Raw genomic sequence first — 18205 nt, 5'->3', positions numbered from 1 at the left:
TGCAAAAATGCTTTGTAAACCAATATACCTTGCCTGCTGATATGCTGTAACCATCTTGAAACTGGCTAAGTGTATTAATCTTTAGATTGTCATGAATGCCTACAGGCTGTCTTCAATAACATTGATTTGGCTGTCAGGTTGGGGTAAAATGTCAACATCTCATACTACCCAATTAAGGCTTTGGCGACATCCTTTTTCTTATAGAAAAACAAAAGGTCTGTCTTCTATGTCTCACATAACTCAATGTATGCAGTGTACAACATCATATTATAGGGATGCAAATAACTATGGCACATGACACAGCTGGGAAACATGCTCTCTATCCAAGTAAAGTACCAATGTCACTGACATGACAGAAGCTGCCCTCATTAATAATGATGTACAGTAGCAGTACACTTCTTTTCCTTTGCAACATTGCTTGTCAGACACAATATACTGAAATTCTACACATGTAATTAAAAATAATCCTATTTGAATCCTTCCAATGTCCTATAGTTTTTTTGTTTGTTTTGTTTTGTTTTGGGGATGTTTTGTTTGTTTTTTGAATTATAATAATAGTTAAGTCCTGGAAAAAAATACTAAATGCAAAATGATGCAGTCCTAGTTTGGGGAAGGCCATTTTCTCCCCACATTTATCTATTTTAATTATTTACATGTAAGTTTCTCTAGCTTAAAGTTTCTATTCTATTTTTTCATTTATTTATTTACTTATTTATTAGGGGTATGGTTGTATTGCTGGGAACTGAACCCAGGGCTTTCAGGCAAACACTCAACCAATGAGCTACACCTTCATCCCTATCCATTTATTTATTAATGTAATCACTTTACAGCCTGATCCCAGCCCCTTCTCTCTTCTCCCATCTTGCCCTCATGCACCACACCTCCAAATCCCCCCTCTGGGAGAGCCTCTTTTTCTCAGCCCATTCTGAATGGGTCAATGTCAACAATCCTTAATAGGATTAATAGGATAATCAATATCTGCTGTTTCCATCTGAGACCACAGCAACATAATTTGTTTTCTGGAAGTAATGGTTACACTATAGCCTGCTAGGTTTTGTTGTGTCTTTGAAAATTCAGTGAAGGAGGTTATGAAATCATTAGTTATCTCTGTCTTTAAATTTCTCTCTTCCCTTCTTACCACACACAGAGTTTTGTCAGTTTGACAGAGCATTTCAAAGATCTGACACCAGACACTACTGACTTGTGCTTATATTGCTACTAGTGCAGTAAGCACATAGAGGATTTTTTTTGATCTGCCCACTTGTTCAAAATGAAATTACTAAAATTAGTGTTCTGGCTACTTTTATGTCAATGTGATACAAGCTAGAGTCATCTGAGAGGAAGAAGCCTCAACCGAGAAAATGCCTCCATGATACTGGGCCATAGAGGAGCCTGTAAGTACCACCCTTGTGTTGGTGGTCCTGGCTTCTCTAAGAAAGCAAGCTAAGCAAGCTATGGAAAGCAAGCCAGTAAGCAGCACTCTTCCATGCCCTCTGTTTCAGTCCCTCAGGTTCCTGCCCTGATTGTTTTCAATGACCAGCTGTGATATAGAAGAATCAGTGAAATAAAATATTTCTTCCCCAAGTTGTTTTTTTATCATGGTGTTTCATTACAACAATAGTAACCCTGCAAATGCTTCCTCTTTCTGCAATATGTGTGAGATAGAATGCTGTTTTGGTCAAACCATCTAAGAAATGTAGTTGGAGGGGGAAAAAAGCAGCATGAGAGAAAGGCCTATGTCCCTGGATGACATAAGGAAACAGAAAAGCGTTATTATTCTGGGTCAGTTAGACTTTGCTTAAGAAACCTCATTCTTAGTCCATTATGTGGACTATCAAAACACCTTAATCTTTACCCACATCTATTGTATTGTGACCCGCGTAATTGTCTCGCCAGCAAGAACGCACGTGGACACCAGGATCCTTCTGCAGCAAGCTTTTATTACAATGAAAAGAGGAAGACCCCAACCGCCAGAATAGTGCTGCTTAAATACACCCTATGGCGGCGTGTACTTCGCTGGTTGGCTGCTTGCCCATTGCCCCGTATGACGCCCTGAGCTGGGCAGTGACACCCCCGGGCTGGACAGTGGCTTGGCGTGCTTTTGCAACTTGCACACGCGCTCTATTATTGTTCATTATGGCCGGGGCCGGATGTCGGCGCCATCTCGTAATGGCGATTGCATTCTCTCGGCTCTCCACATTGTATAGCTTGAGTTATTCCATATAACATTTCCTTGGCTGACCTCTCATTGCAGATGCAGCCTATGAGGTAAAATCCCACATAAGCTCACATCTATTTCATAAAGACTTTCACCTCTAATACATGCTATGCATTTCTTTTTTAGTATTTGCTGTAGACCTGTGCCAATGACACAGATTCCATTATTGCAGTCCTGTTCCATCAACCGACTTATGGAATCAACCTAGGTGGCCATTGACAGAGGAAAGGGCACAGAAATTGGGCAGATTACAAAATGAAGCTTCATTCCTCTCTCAAGGACAAAATTATGTTCTTTTCATGACAATGTGACTTCTCCTGACCCTCAGAGAGGCCCAACACCAACAAATCAGGGCAAACTGTAGGTAGTTCTTTGGTCCCTTTCACCCACCACCTGTTTCCCCAGTAAACAAACTTCCTCATCCAAGTCCAAATCTGGCATTTCTTCCTTTGTGAAGCCAAAGCTGAGTCCTGTCTGCCCAAACGTGTGAAAAACTTCTTCATTCCCTGTTCTGTACTGATCTGTTTACTTTCTCATTGTTTCTCAGCGTGTCACAGAATAATCTACTTGCTTGCCTGTCAACTCTACTAAACTGTAATTTCCTTAGAATCAATGACAGCATCTTCCTAACTGTTCTGTCAGCCTTTCATAGGAAGGTATCTGGCCTGCATTACACACAAAATTATTAGAATAAATGAGAAGAAGTGTTAACTTTTTTGTGGGATGTTATAGACACCAAATAATCAAAAGTGTGGCTGTTCTAATCTATACTGAAGGTTTTTTTCCAACTTGTACTGTCTGTGATTCTACTACAAGACAGCCTGCTTAATGATGATTAAACTTATTTAATGAAAATTAGTTTCAGCTATCAATCAGTTTGTTTTTATGTCACTGTAAAAAGAATTTTATTATAGTTATTAGATTATTCCAATAAAAGTTACCAAGTAATTATGTGGGTTTTTATTCCATTTATTACCAGTTTTCAACTTATTTGAACCTATTCCTTAGTTAATAAGTACCTGGAAATTGTATAGGAATGTATATGCCCATGTATAAACAAGCACAAGTATATTTGTACATGTATATCCACATGTCATATTATATCCTGTGATGTAATCACATAAATAAATCTTAACACTATGAAAACAAATAAGAAAATTAAATCAAATGACATGTTTACTAAATGCTCACTATTAAGGAATTATAACATAATTTATTAATATAATTACCTCACAATTATCCACCGTAGGCTCAGTAAGACAGAAGAGCACTGGATCAGTCAACTGAATTCACAATAGAGGCAGCCCCTACTAATCTCACTCAGAGATCCACATGGAGACTGAGCTGCCAGTCGGCCACATCTGAACAGAAGGTCTAGGTCCTCTCCATGCATGGTCCCCCATTGGTGCATCAATCTCTGCAGTACCACCTGGGCTCAGATCTTTTAGTTTTGTTGGTCTCCTTGTGGGGTTCCTGTCCCCTCCATGTCCTTCTATTCCCACCCCCTTTCTTCCTCCATAATACTCCCTGAATTCTGCCCAAAGATTGGCCCTGTGTCTCATCATCTGCTTCGATCTCCTTTTGGGTGGATCATTTCAGAGGACACTTTTAAGTAGGTTCCCATCCAGTTTCCTCTCTCCCCCCACTTCTAGTCTCTATCTTGTTTGCCATTCTGAATGAAATTTAAGCATCTTCCCTAGCATCCCCCTTGTTTAGCTTATTTAGGTTTGTAGATTGCTATCTTCTATTATACAGCAAATATCTTCTTATAAGTGAGTATATACCATGTGCAGCCTTGCCAGACCACTAAAGAAGAGGATCTAGGCAGTCATGATGAGACTTAACAAGCTATGGACAGATGCAATAATAGAGAAAGCCCCCTTTCAGTGGACTAGGAAAAGGGGATGGGAGGAAGTGGGAGGGAGGGTGGAACTTGGGGGAGTTAAGGGACTGTCTTCAATCTGTATATATAATCAATAAATTTTGAAGAAAAAATTAAAATTGAAATTAAAAACAAAAAAAGAGCACTGGGAGGTACTAGTCTTGCTTTAATTATTGTTGGCATTAATGGCCATATGTAAGCCAGAAAACCTCATATCAAAAAGAAAATCTCTACTTTACTCACTTGTTCCTCTCCTGCAGGGAAAAAAACCCACAAAACTATCTCCTATAGTATCAGAGAGTCCACAGACGGACATAAAATAAAATCATAATTCTTTATTCTAGCTTTGTTCCACTGTATTGATTCTGAATGTTAAGGCATTTTTGTATTTTAGTCCTGGTGGGAATTACTAGAACCAGGCCTTGGCAAAGCAGTGGTGATATGAAAGTTGTGCATGTAGCAGTTCTTTTTGAGTGACCTTATAGTCTCTTTTTTTTTCCAGAGGTTTTCCTTTTTAACTTAAATGTATGAGTGTTTTGCCTGAATGTAAGTCTGTGCAAAATTATTACCCCTAGTATACTCAGAGGCCAAAACCAATGCTATATCCTGTGGAACAAGAGTTATGGATGGTTGTGAGCCACCATAAGGCAAATGGAACTGCCCAAATCCTTTTCAGGAGAAACAAGTGCCCTTAAACCCTTAGCCATCTTACTCCCTACTTTGTTTAGTAATATGGAGATTACTTTTTATTATTCTTTGTTGTACAAGTCTCTATACATTTTATGTGTCTCAGTCACTTACCTTAATATTTATCAGTACTAAAAACTCCTCAATATGCTTGACTAGATAAACTTATCCTTAGTTTATATGATTATGTCCATGGATAAAACCAACTAGAGTTGAACCTCTACTCAACCACTGTGTTCTGTTTTGTTTTACTTGATTGACTTTGATTTTAGATAGGGTCATCCCATTTTCCCAAGACTATCTTATACTCACAATCCTCCTACCTTAGCCTTCTGAGTGACAGAATTATAGATAGACATATACCACCACATCCTGCTCTAATTATCTGTTTCTTTGTGGGTAAAATGGGAATATTAAGAGCATCTTGTATACAAGGCTGTTATGAGAATTAAATAAATTAGAATATATAGTATTTAGCACATTGGCACATAGAAAGTTTCCAATGAATGTTTACTGCCAATTATGGCTTCTTGGGCTCAACTTGGGTATTTGGCTGAAGCTTTAAATTTTTTACCAAACTCTTAGTATTTCATTATAATGACACAAACCCTTCCTGCTCTCTGAGGGGAGCATGAGTTATGCAATACAGTTGTGCATTACAGAAACAACATTGAGAGAATTAGAGTTATCCCATGCTACGCAGGTAAAGCTGTATAAATAACAACAACAACAAAAAAAAAAAAAAAACATGAAGAATCCCTTTAAGGTAAACAAGTAATCTAGCCAAGGGCACCCATGGGAGTTAAATCACTCATCAGTTTTCTAAAACTCAAATGTCTTTGGAGAGGTTGTTAAAAATGCTTTTGTCTACTCTCACCAAAGCCTCTCTAGTAATGACTCTCCATTTTCCTTGTTTGGAATGCACATTATGAGACATCTTATCACACATAACTATGTTCCTTGGTTTGGCTCCAAACAGCTTAAAGAACACTATCTGAAACATCCCAGAGAAATATATGATAGTGTAATGTTATACTCTGAAAGTCTTTTTTCTTTTTTCTGGAGATCATCTTGGTTATAGAAAGTGCACTTTTTAAATACAAAAAAGGCAAATTCCAACAAGTTTTGAAATCCTGTTATCTTTCTAACAACTGCATTTCTAGGCCAAGTTGGCATTCTTTAAATAAAACAAAATAGATAAAAAGGCTTGATTTTTTTTCTTCATTTCTCTCCCTTTAAATAAATGTTGCCTAGCAAATAAACCCACTGTATAAAGTCAGAGAATGAAGGCAAAAATACTGGACAAAAAAAGTTACAGAGTTTTCTACGCTAAAGCTGAACACAAAGAAACATAAAACTGCTACCATCCCATTCCGGATGACCCTTAAACTTGCCTTTGGAGAAAATAATATCACTCACTTCCTAACAATTGGTATTCACAGGATTTTATGTAATGCTCTTGCTTGTCTACTTCTGTTCTTTTGTTTTGAAAACCCCAGTTTTTTTTTTTTTTTTACTTTTCTTTTTCTTTTTCTACCGAATTTCACACATTAATTATTTTCCATTTAAGAACACTTTGACTGAAATGTTTTAGATGTCCTCTCTTCCCTCCCAAGCTCAGACAGCAGTCTATTTGATCTTCACTGAGTGAACTGATATTGCTGGAGTTATTTCTGTCCTGGATCTTGAAAGAACCATTCATAAGTCATTCCCTATTTTCTCCTCACTCCCTCTCAGTTCAAAGTGTATGTTCTTGTGGCAGAACTGAATGACACATCTCACCAGAGCATGCTTTATAAAATGCCTGTTAGAACATTTTTATTCTATAAAGCATCAAATGTTCATGTCTTACATATTTGCCAACACTGGATACTTCAGAATTGAGGTTATATAAAGCATGGCCCAAACAATGGCTTTACGGTATGTCACAGAGCTAATTTGATGGTATTATCTTCAAATAAACATTTCCATCCATCCTACTTCTCACACAATTTTCAATTATAAACTGTAAAGTAAAATTGAAATTGTCCAGTCCCATCAACAAGTGTTGATTAAGAACATCACAGCTCTTTCAACTCATGATAGACTGTAGCAGTGAGAACAAATACTTTGGTCCTCTTATTTTCTGTATATTTCATCCTGTTACTGCCTTCCCATGTGTGTTTTTCATATATAATCAGGAACTACGAAAAATAGTCGTGAAACAGTTATATGTTTCGCTAAATTGGGAGAAAATCAAATGTTGTTTCTAAACTGATTTACCAAAAGAAATGGCCAAGGGCAAATTTTAAAGCACATGTACAAATTTTTATGTATCTCTTAAGAGTTTGTTCTTTTAAAGGACAGAACATCTTCAGAAAAACAAGTATCATGTTTTTCTTTCATTTGTGGTTCCTGGGTTTTACACAGATTCATCAGTTCATGTATGTATATATGACATGAAAGTAGAAGCAAAAATATATAGTAGGGAAACTAATGGAACAAACTAATGTCAGGGGAACAGTTGGGAAGGATAGGTTCAACATAATATATATATGCTTGCATTAAAAACCTTAAAAATAATAAAGAAAACAAAAATATTGAAACGTTAGATATTAATAAGGATATATATAAATGCAAAAATAAAAATAAAATAATATCCCCCTAAAACTCCCAGCTTCTCCAGGATAATACAAAGTTGATCTTCTCTATTTGTACATTCAACACTTGTGAATTTGTCTGTTCACTGAAACAGAATTGAGAAACAAAAATCAACCCACTCAGTGCTCTTCTGGCCATTTCTGGGTATGGATAGAATAATGTCAAATGTGGGTTACTCAATGTACATGTTTCTAAATGAGGTCAAAACAAGGTGACAGCTTGACTTCTCATTCTGTAAGCAATGCTTTCTGTAGTCATTCTGGTGCCACATTTTTGTATGTGTATGTCCGTGTTTGTTTAATGTCCCCCAAGAATAATCCTGGAATAGTTTCAAGTGTTCTAAGTGCAAGAAAGCTGTTATATTTCTGAGAAAAACAATGCATGCATTAGCTAAGCATCATTCAGGCATGAGCTGTAGTGCAGTTGGCCATAAGTCCAATGTTAATGAATCAACAAAATCTATTTAATAAAGCTTACTAAGCAGAAATATATATAAAACACAGTTATATATTGATTGCTTTATGGAAATGTGACCACATGTTTATAAAAACCCAAACTTACATTTCCTTTAGGAACAATAGTTCAATTCTTCATAAAATGGAACTATAATAAATAACAAGAGCTAACTGTATTTTAAACTCAGATTAAATTAGAACTGCTAAGAAATCTGCTAAAAAATAAATTAAAAGAATATATTTTTTGTGCCAACATTCCTGGGTTATAGAGAGAGTGTAATGGTTCCCTAAAATAGAGTTTAAATTGTCTTTTTTTCTGTTATGATTTTCTGGAGGAAATACCACATTGGAAATGCAAGTGGCTCAACTCCAGAAGTCCTAGCCCATGGCCTCTTCAAAAAGGATCAGCTCCCAGCTCAAGTCATTAAGGCTTTCAGCTAAATCTAAATATGCATATTTTCTGGCTTTTGTTCCATCTTTTCCTCATTTATTTATTTATTTGTTTTTTTGTCTGTTTGTCTGAGTGTGTATTCACACATGTGATGTGCCATCTGCATCTGCTGGTCTAACTTATTTTTAAAAACTAACACCACAGAGACTTTTTTCTCTTCATTTAATTCTAAATGCATATAGCATAATATGTAAACAAATTTTTTAAAAAAAATAGCTAGATGTGATTATATTGTGGTAATAAAATGTTTGTTTGTTGGTTAGCTCTTAAAGTTAATTCTGTTTCTTAAGGTAAGAAATGCCGTGGCTAGTATGCATTGCTGCACAATAAAACAGAAGCTTCTTTTCTTTGCAACAGTTTCTTTTCTGAATAGTTTTTCTTCTTAGAGCATCAGACTTGCAATGTTTGGATGTCTATAATAGGTTTGACTAGTGGTTTGGAATCCAAACAAACAAAGCAATGTTTCAGCCATTGACTGATGAAGTGCAACAATACACCCAAAGCTAGCAGGGTTCTGCAAAGAATAACACAGCTACTTCTATCATTCTATAGGCAAAGCACAGTAAGTGTTGATTAATGAAAGATTTATTGACAAGCTATATACCAAGAAGCCAAGAGGGGAGCTGGTTGGTCACTGCCTAATGTTTAAATTGCTACACCCTAATGATTTTTGCTTTCCTTCAGCATACATTTCCTGTGTTCCCACTTTAATTCATTGCAGTAATAAATTGCCTACCAGTAATTTTTACCTACTCTTCAGACATACAAAGAGCAGCTTCTTAGACACTAATTCTAGATATTTTCCCTAAATATTCCTTGGCTTTACTTCTTCCCATTATGCCTTTTAAATAATAAATGTAATAAGTAGTTTCATAAGGCTTAATATTTAAAGTACTTTAATACTTGTTAAAAAGTCAGTCCTTACCATCTCTATGATTTAGACCAGCTCTCTTCTATCTACTCACACACCTTCCTATCAAACATAAAAACTTGACTGTTCTTTGTTATGAAAGCCAATATTAGGGATATCTCCAGTAGTCTACAGTATAAGTTTTGAGGCCTTTTAATGTGTTTACCAGAAACAGAGACATGTGATATATAACAGTTGAACATATGCCACTTAGAACTGGGGAATTGGTCTCATTTAATAAGCATGCATATAATACATAACATGGTTCCATACACACCTGGGTAATCCAAAGAGAATTGATAACTATAAGTAAGGTAAGTAAATTGTACTCCCACCTGAACTCAGAGTGATCATCTAATTGAGGCAAATTGCCTTCTCCAGGATTTGCTTACAATAGAAAAGTGTAGCTCCTGAAAGACTTAATGATACTGAATTGGTAGGCTTTTGAAATAAATTATTTCTTTGGAGAGCAAAATGGTCTTCCTAGAAGAGGTATCTTAAACTTATGAGCTCTTTACCTCACAGAAAAAGTACCAATTTTCTCTGGGAACTCCATTCTTCAGTTGCCCACACCCTCCTGCACAAAGAATCTCCACTGCATACTGTTTGTCAATTGTGGTTTCTGTACTTGAAAATACAGCTGAAGTGTTTTCCTGATTAAAACCCTCTAGAGATGGGTGATGCACTTCGCATGGGAAGTGTAGAGTTACGTAATTATAATAGCATCCTTGTAAAAGGACTGACATTTCATGAGAGGAAGTCATCTAATAGGAATGAGGCAAAAATTGTTGACATCTCTTTTGACTGGTTGTAAAAGCACTTACCTATAATCCCTGAAATCAAGAGGTTGAGGCAAGAGGATCATGAGGTCAAGGACAGCGTGAGCTTCATGACAAGTTCCAAGCCAGCCTGTGGTACATAGCAAGACCTGTCAAAAGAAGAAGAGAAAAGAAAGAAAATCATTCCTACTAGTTTAAGTCTTTCACTGATGCCTTGCAAAATAGTAATATAAATGCAGATACCTTCCTCTCAAAGAAAAAAAAAAAACAACTTCCTGTGAATGGTAATGAACAGCCTCCTTTCATATTTTGTATGTGCTCCAACTTGGCTCCAAGCAGTGCTGAAGGGAATGATATCTTTGCTTAGACATTCTTCAGTACTCTTGTTTTATGGAATTACTACTTAATTTTTTTCCTTGCATTTCAAGGCTGCCTTTCTGCATATTTCAATAAGCCACCTTTCAGTCTTCTTTATTGATTATTGTTACAGCTGCTGTTGTTTCAGAAATGGAGCTGGAAGAGGTCAGAAGAGGAAAATATTACTTGTATTTATTTTTTATGTTGAGTGGGGATGCTCTTGTCCATTTAGATGTGCATGCAGGTGTGCACATGTTTGCGTATGAAGGCCAGAAGCCAGAGTTGGGTATCTTCCTCAGTCACTGTCCACCTTAGTTCCAGGTAATTGGTTCTCTCTAGAAACCTAGAACTCACATATTTTGCTATCCTTGCTGACCAGTGAGCTCCAGAGAGCTGAAGGGATCCTCTTTTCTCTGCCCATCACAGTGTCAAGTACAGGAGATCAAAACTCAAGTCCTCAAGCTTGCATGGCACACCATTTGTCAACTGAGCTCTCTGCTCAGCCCCACTTATACTTGTTTCTTTTCCATTCAGTGTTTACTAGTAGCTCAGTTACACCCATGGTATCCACTCACCCTCCGTGATGTTTGTAAGGAATATGACTTAACTCTACATTGCTTGTCAGGGTAATTAATGTCCCTTGGTTGTTAATAAAGGGATTGAAGCATAAGGTGGCTTTAAGAATACTATGTGTCAATTTTCCAAAATCTTTGCCTTACTTACTACTGTGTAATATCTGAAACAATTCTAATATCACCTCACATTGTCTGGGTCCTTGATACTGCTTACATGAATTCTCCTGATTGTCTTGGTCATGCCACATTGATTCCCCAGTAATCATTTCATTGCCAGACCATTACAGCAGAGACTTTTGCACAACTCTGCTCCTTGGCACTCTTGAGGTCATGATTTCTGTCCGTGTCCACTTCAAAACATACTCAAGAGCACCCAATCTTCCTCACAAACCACTTCCAACTGCACAATGAACTTTACTTCAAAGACCTGCACTTGGATTGCACTTCAGTGAGACTTTCTTTGTTTCAATAATCTCAAAAATTCTTCTCATCTGTAATTTTTGCACAGTTAAATGTATTTTTTACTTAAAGAGCAAGGGGTTTGCAATTCTGTATTCATGGGTTACATTTACTCCTAAGAAACTGAGTTAATTTCTTTCTCCTTTAAACTATAAATATTTTCAATCAGATAGATAACAAAACCTGATTCCATTGTATGTCAGGCACACTGTCTTCTCCACTGTATTATGTCTTTGAAACGGTAGAGCAATGCAGAAATCTACCCTACACATCTTTATTTCATTAGCAAAACCTTTCCAAAGATAAATTTTTGTCATTAAACTAAAAGTGATCCAAACATTTAAATATATAGAACAATGATATAAGACCTATAATAACTCTACTTGGGACCCATGCTTTAAAAGAAAGCATTTGGTCTTCAATAAATGGATTTCTCTATTTTTTTTCCACCTTCCACTCTGTTTTTGTCTGCTACTCCTAAGAGCTGAGGCAAATTAACTCTTTACAGGAAAATAGAGCAGAAGAATCTAGGAGAAAGTGACCATTTTTTTTTTCAAAATAACTTTTATTGATTGTAGACCCAAGTAACTAAACAAACTTGGCTGAAGTGAGAATTGTCACAAATGGCTCCTATTGCCTTCCTCTCCTGCACCTACTTTATAGCCCATCCCCAGCACACACTGGGTAATTTTACAACTCCTTTCTTCTATATTATTCTGAGATTAATACTGAAAATATGACCTCCTTGAAAATTAGAAACAGGTTAATTAATCTCTTTATTCCCATGGCCTTCACAGCGTCTGATATATGTGTAGGCTCACTGAATAAATGTCTATAAGATAAATCAGTTAAATAATTCATCAGCTTTTAAATTTTCTGATGCTTTTACATGTTTCTTCAACCCTAATACTTCAGTTAAGGGAAAATAGAGGTTAAAGCCTTATAACCACATGGACTCAAATTGTCTTAATCTTTATTTTGTCAAAACAAGAAAGGTTCATAAAAAGCTAAGAGGCACTGGTTTAGTCCAATCGTATCTATACTATGGCATTACTATTTAAATAGAACATGTCTACACTAATATTTCAATTTAATTATTTTTAAAATCCCAGACTTCCACTCAAGGTATTATGGTCAATACTGTACTGAAAAACATCTGCAATTGTTTATTGATGCTGGCAGAAAAAACAAAGATAAATAGACATTCTAAAATTTATAAACAAACCTTCTTTTATAGGGTCTACATTTATCTGACAGTATAAATAAATATCCCTCTACACATGAACTGATATTCTGGGCTCATCAGGGAAAGATTTTTAAAACATTCTCACATCGACGAGAAATAACAGACACATGTAAGTAAAAACTAATTTTATTAGAAATAAAATTGCACTGAATGCCATAATTGGGTGGCTCTAAAAATCACCCATTTCAATTACTTAGTGATTGTGATGGAATTTTACATAGTGAAGATTCAGGGAGCTAACCAAATTATTTATTTCTTTTAAGTGCTGGGTAACATGAATAAAAGTTTTAGTATGTTATTTAAATCAAATTTGTACACATGATTTACATGATGAAAATTGCTCTACTTCTTAATCAGAGTCACTCTGGTAGAACTGCTTTAAAAAAGTTTCTTTTTAAATATAATTTAGCTTTCTTATAAAATTAATTCTTCTATCTCCCAATTACAAATTGCCTCCTATATTAACCTTTTCTCAGCTCCTGAAGCTTGCCTGAGATGGAGTAAGAAAGCATTTGGCCCAATGACCTCATCACCTTGATATGTATTTTAGGTCTGCACAATTGTCAACCTTGTGTTATGCTTTTCCCAGGCTTAAAGTTGCTCCTACACAGTTATACAATGACACAAGTAAGAGGTGGAACAAAATGTTTTCTAGGCTGCTACCCTTCCTATGGATTTTACTTATCAGAAAGCAGCCAGCCTTCTTTAACGTCTTTCTAGAAATGAAATACTTTTCTCATCATCATTGAGAAGCCAGAGAAGCATGGAAAAAGATATAAAACTGTGGGGTAAAGGCAGGAGATATGCAAATTAAACTTTTGTTTTGTTTTGGTTTAGGATGGGTTGGGTTGAGTGCTTGAGACAAAGTCTCTCTATGTAGCTCTTGCTATCCTGAATCTCTACATACACCAACTAGGCTTGCAACAAATTCACAGAGATCCCCCTGTCTCTGACTCACAAATGTTGGAATTACAGGAGTATATCACCACCCACAACTCTTTGTAAGTACTCTGTAATCACATAATCTGTTAATTTTACCCCTTGACTAGATGAAGTTACTTAGGTTAATGAAATCAAGAATTACTGTTTGCAAAGCATGGAATCAAAATGTTAAAAGATATCTACTATCATTTGGATGCTGAATATCTTAGAAAGCCTAGTTGCAATAGCTTGTTCCCAAAGGGGTGCTACTGGGAAGTGGTGGAACCAGCAGAAGCTGTGGCTTTTTGAGAGGTCCTCACATCATTGGAGATATTCTCCCATTGGAGACCATAACACCTTGCCCCATCTTCCACTTTGTTTTCTTTCTGGTCATCATATCAAACAATCATGGACAGAAATATCCACAAATGAGGTCTAGTATAAACCTTTCCTTTGGATATGTGGGTTCTCTCATTATTTCATTATGGTAATGCAAAATTGAATAATGCAGTTCCTTAAAGGCCATATCATTCTGTACTGTGTTCACAATGAAGAAAATGAGGCTCATGAACTCTTTGAGTTCTTTGCCCAAAGTAAAAGAGATATTTTCCCCTTAAATATTTCACCCTGAACTTAGAACCTATGTCTCTTCTAGTACCAGAACAAGACCTCTCCATTTCATTAACCTAGACATGATGAATAAACTAGAGAGCTGCAATACAAATATTTCATTTTCCCCTCCATCGTTTCCAAAATGCCCACCCCAAGAGAATCCCATTTGTGTATTAGCTGTCTTTTCCAGATATTTTGACATTTGAATGTGATTGACAGAATACAACCCTCCTCTCTAAGTTTTTTTTCTATAATCTACTACAAAGCCAACTATTGCAAAGCCTCACAGCCCTTGTGCTCCCACACATCACAGACACCTTCCTAGCATGTGGCCAGACAGTTTGACTGCCTATAAGACTGACAGAGTTAGTAAATATCAATGTCTAGTGTCAAAATTCATAGTGACCTTTCCAAGGATATTGTTAGAGGAACTGAAAGATAATGCAGCAATTTACTTGATTAAAAATACACTTGTAATGAGTCTCAAAGAAAAGAAAGCATTTTCAAACAAGAGCATGATAAAATATAGATGCTATGGGACTATATGCAAAAATATTTAATCTTATAAATATATCATTTTAATTCCAGCTAATGGATATAGACAATTTAAAAAAATGTAAGAGAACTGGACGTTAATTGATAAACTCTGCTTCACCAAAGTAGGACACTGCATATAGAATTCTAGGCACCTTCTTGATTTTACATATTGTGTTAATGAATATATTAAATGCCTATTTAGATTTTCATTTAGATGTTTTATTTAGGATGGAAAATTAGATTAGGTGTGCAATAAACTGCCATTCAATTATAGTTACACATAAATCATTCAGAGTCTTAAGTTTTAAAAAATCTTATCAGATAATATAAGCAGAATGGTAACAATAAATAATAAAACAATGAGAAGCACCAACTGTCCTGAATTGTATATTAAATATATCAAAATTAAATAACTATATAACACTAAGATGGCTAAATTTCTTTCTGGGTTTGTTTTATTCTCCTATACTTTTTATATCTTCTATTTTCCCTGCTTATATCAATAATATTCATATTGTAGGGTGTCTTCCCATCCCATGACCCCATTTTCTACTGTCTCTCATCAGGAGTAGGCCCCTGCTGCTGTGAATGTACCACATAACTGATAATAACCTCTCTCTTTGAGCTCCAGATGATTGGACATGTGGAACCATTTGACCTCAGCTGAGACAATTTCTCTCCTGAGCCCACACCTAAGCCATAGCTGCTCAGATGAGGATAAACACTTACTTCAGGGTGTACCAAACAGATTTTTCTCCTAAGAATTTGAACTTGGAATGCAGAAATATGAAATTGGCCTCTTACATTCAATTAAATGGAAAATACAGAAATTCAGAAACTATATAGGGACTATGATATTGTATTTCCTGATATCACAAAACTAAACCTAGATAGAAGGGAGAGAGAGAAAGAAAGAGAGAGAGACTTCTCAATTATTAAACAGCTTCTCGGTGGGTGTTTTCAATTACTCATGAAGGAAAAACTCTCTTGTCTACTTTGGGTTTCCTTGAGGTGCTGTTTTCCTTTCAATAAATCCTTTTATACTGATGTTAATTTTAGTGAACTTAATTTGTTTACAACCAAATGCATGAAAGCTAATACCCTTTTGGCTATTTGTTTTGCTTCCTTCCTTTTCCTCAAAGTCATGAAAACAAATCGAGAAATCTAGAATTTCTAGAATTTCAGCTGGGCACAGTGGTGCACACCTTTACTTCCAGCACTCAGGGAGGTAGAAGCAGGTGAATCGCTGTGAGTTCGAAGTCAGCCTGGTTTACAAAACAAGTCAAGGACAGCCAAGGCTACCCAAAGAAACCTTGCCTGGAAAAAAGAAGAAAAAAAATTTTAAATTCTAGAATTTTATGTTAGGAGACCTGGAGACCCTCAACTTTGCCAGGATACTTTTACTATTGTGCCTCATATTTACTATACTGTATCTTAAAAAAATAATAATAAGGGGGAGGGAGTGATGACAACCTCCAAACCAAAAGATTTGTAGTACATTGTCTTTTCTTTCTCTCCTTGCTAAGCTTTATACTAATATGGACTCACACTTTCTGACTTATATATTTTATTGATATTTCTAATTGCTCACCAAACATACGTGTTGCAATGAATAGTTCAAGTTTCAATGTGAAGACTGATTATACTTTGAAGCTGTATCCTTGGGCTATATACGAGCTATGATGTTGCCATCTATCTTCATACTTCCAATGTGTAGACAAAGGACCTTAAAAATAAACCACGAAGTACCACTTTTTATTCAGATATATAATCAGAGATTGAAAAGGTTTTCCTCGTTCATAATTTGCATGCCATTTAGACTAGTTAGGATTAGTTTTCTTTTTGTTTATTTTATTTCTTTTTACCTTTTTCACAATTAATTGTAAATGATCAAATAAATATATTATTTAGTTATTAAAGATGGCTAAAGTGAGGGGTTAGCTATCCTACAGAGCATTAGTGCTGCTATTTAATATTGTCTTCAGTGCTGTAGCTCAAACTGATACCACTCTTAATCGAATCAACAGCAGAGACAAAGGTAGAGACACTGACTACATTCTTTGGATTTTTATTGGACAATCATTTGATGTATTTAGGTTAGATGAAGAGGACCTTATAAGCCATGAAAAAGTTTGAATTTCACTTTGGAGGATGGTGATAAACCATTTGAAGGGTAATGTCAAGCAAAATTTTGAACAAAAAAGACATAATATAAGGTTTTAAGAAGATAAAGGTGCTGGTAGAGAGATAATTAGTTTAAGGTAGGTGATATTTTCAGAATTAAGTCAAAGCTTGAGATCACTGAAACAGACTAAAGTTGAGCTGAATCATGCTAGATTAGGATCCTAGCAGCAGAAGCAAATGCGAAGGAAAATATATATATATATATATATATATATATATATATATATATATTCTTTGACATTTTCATACATGTCTATCATGTACCTTGATCATATCGACCTCCAGTTCTCCCTCTCAAATTCATGTCCTCGATTTTATTTTTTTGATAGTCCACTGAGTCTAAAGAACGCTGCCCATATGTATGTGGATGAAGGGCCAATCATGGAAACATGAGCAACCCACTTACAGAAACCCTCCCTACAAAGAAAAGTGACTATCAGCAGCCATAAATTGCCAGTAGTTCTTTAGCTAGGGATCAGGTCTCAAAAGCTCATCCCCTATCCTTGCTTTTATTTTTAACTGGCTTGATCTTATGCAGGTCTGGTATCAGTGACCACAGCTCCTGAGTTCATAAGAGCAACCATGATGTCCTATCCAGAGGATAGCATTTTACATCACTCCTCCCCGTCCCCAGACTCTCACATTCTGTTCATCCCATCTTGTATGATGTTACTGAATCCTGAAGGTGGGGCAAGGGTCTATATAAAGCTGAGCACACACAGTCATTTGTTCCTAGCACTTTGAAGAATATGAGTCTCTGTACTACCCACTACCCACTAAGGGAAGAAGCTTCTCTTACTACTGAGATACTTGCACGCCCATGTTCATTGCCACTCTATTCACCCTGCAGTTAGGAAACTGATTCATCCAAGCTGCCATCAAATAAGGAATGGATAACAAAAGCATGGTTCATATACACAGTAGAATATTACTCATCTGTAAAGAAAAACAAAATCCTGGAATTTGCAGGCAGACTGGATGAAATAGGAAGAATTTTTGAGAGAGGCAAGTATACCACAGATATAACTAGGTATGAAGAAGGAAAGAAGTTAATAGGCAAAGGTTACAAAGAAATTTAAAGTCTATGTGGCTAAAAGAAAGGAATGTATAAAAAAATAAAGCAAACTTTAGGGAAACATGTGAATTTAGTTTTAAGCATTTTGAATTAGAAACTACATCAGGGCACCAAACTAAAAGTATCAAATAGGTTAATGAATTATGGAAAGAAGCAAGTCTGAAAATACAGATTCTAGAGTCACACATGTGAAGCACTGGCTACTATAAAATCCTTC

Source organism: Meriones unguiculatus, chromosome X (assembly GCF_030254825.1).
Source record: "Meriones unguiculatus strain TT.TT164.6M chromosome X, Bangor_MerUng_6.1, whole genome shotgun sequence".
NCBI classification, from domain to species: Eukaryota; Metazoa; Chordata; class Mammalia; order Rodentia; family Muridae; genus Meriones; species Meriones unguiculatus.
Note: the sequence above shows the minus strand (reverse complement) of the source record.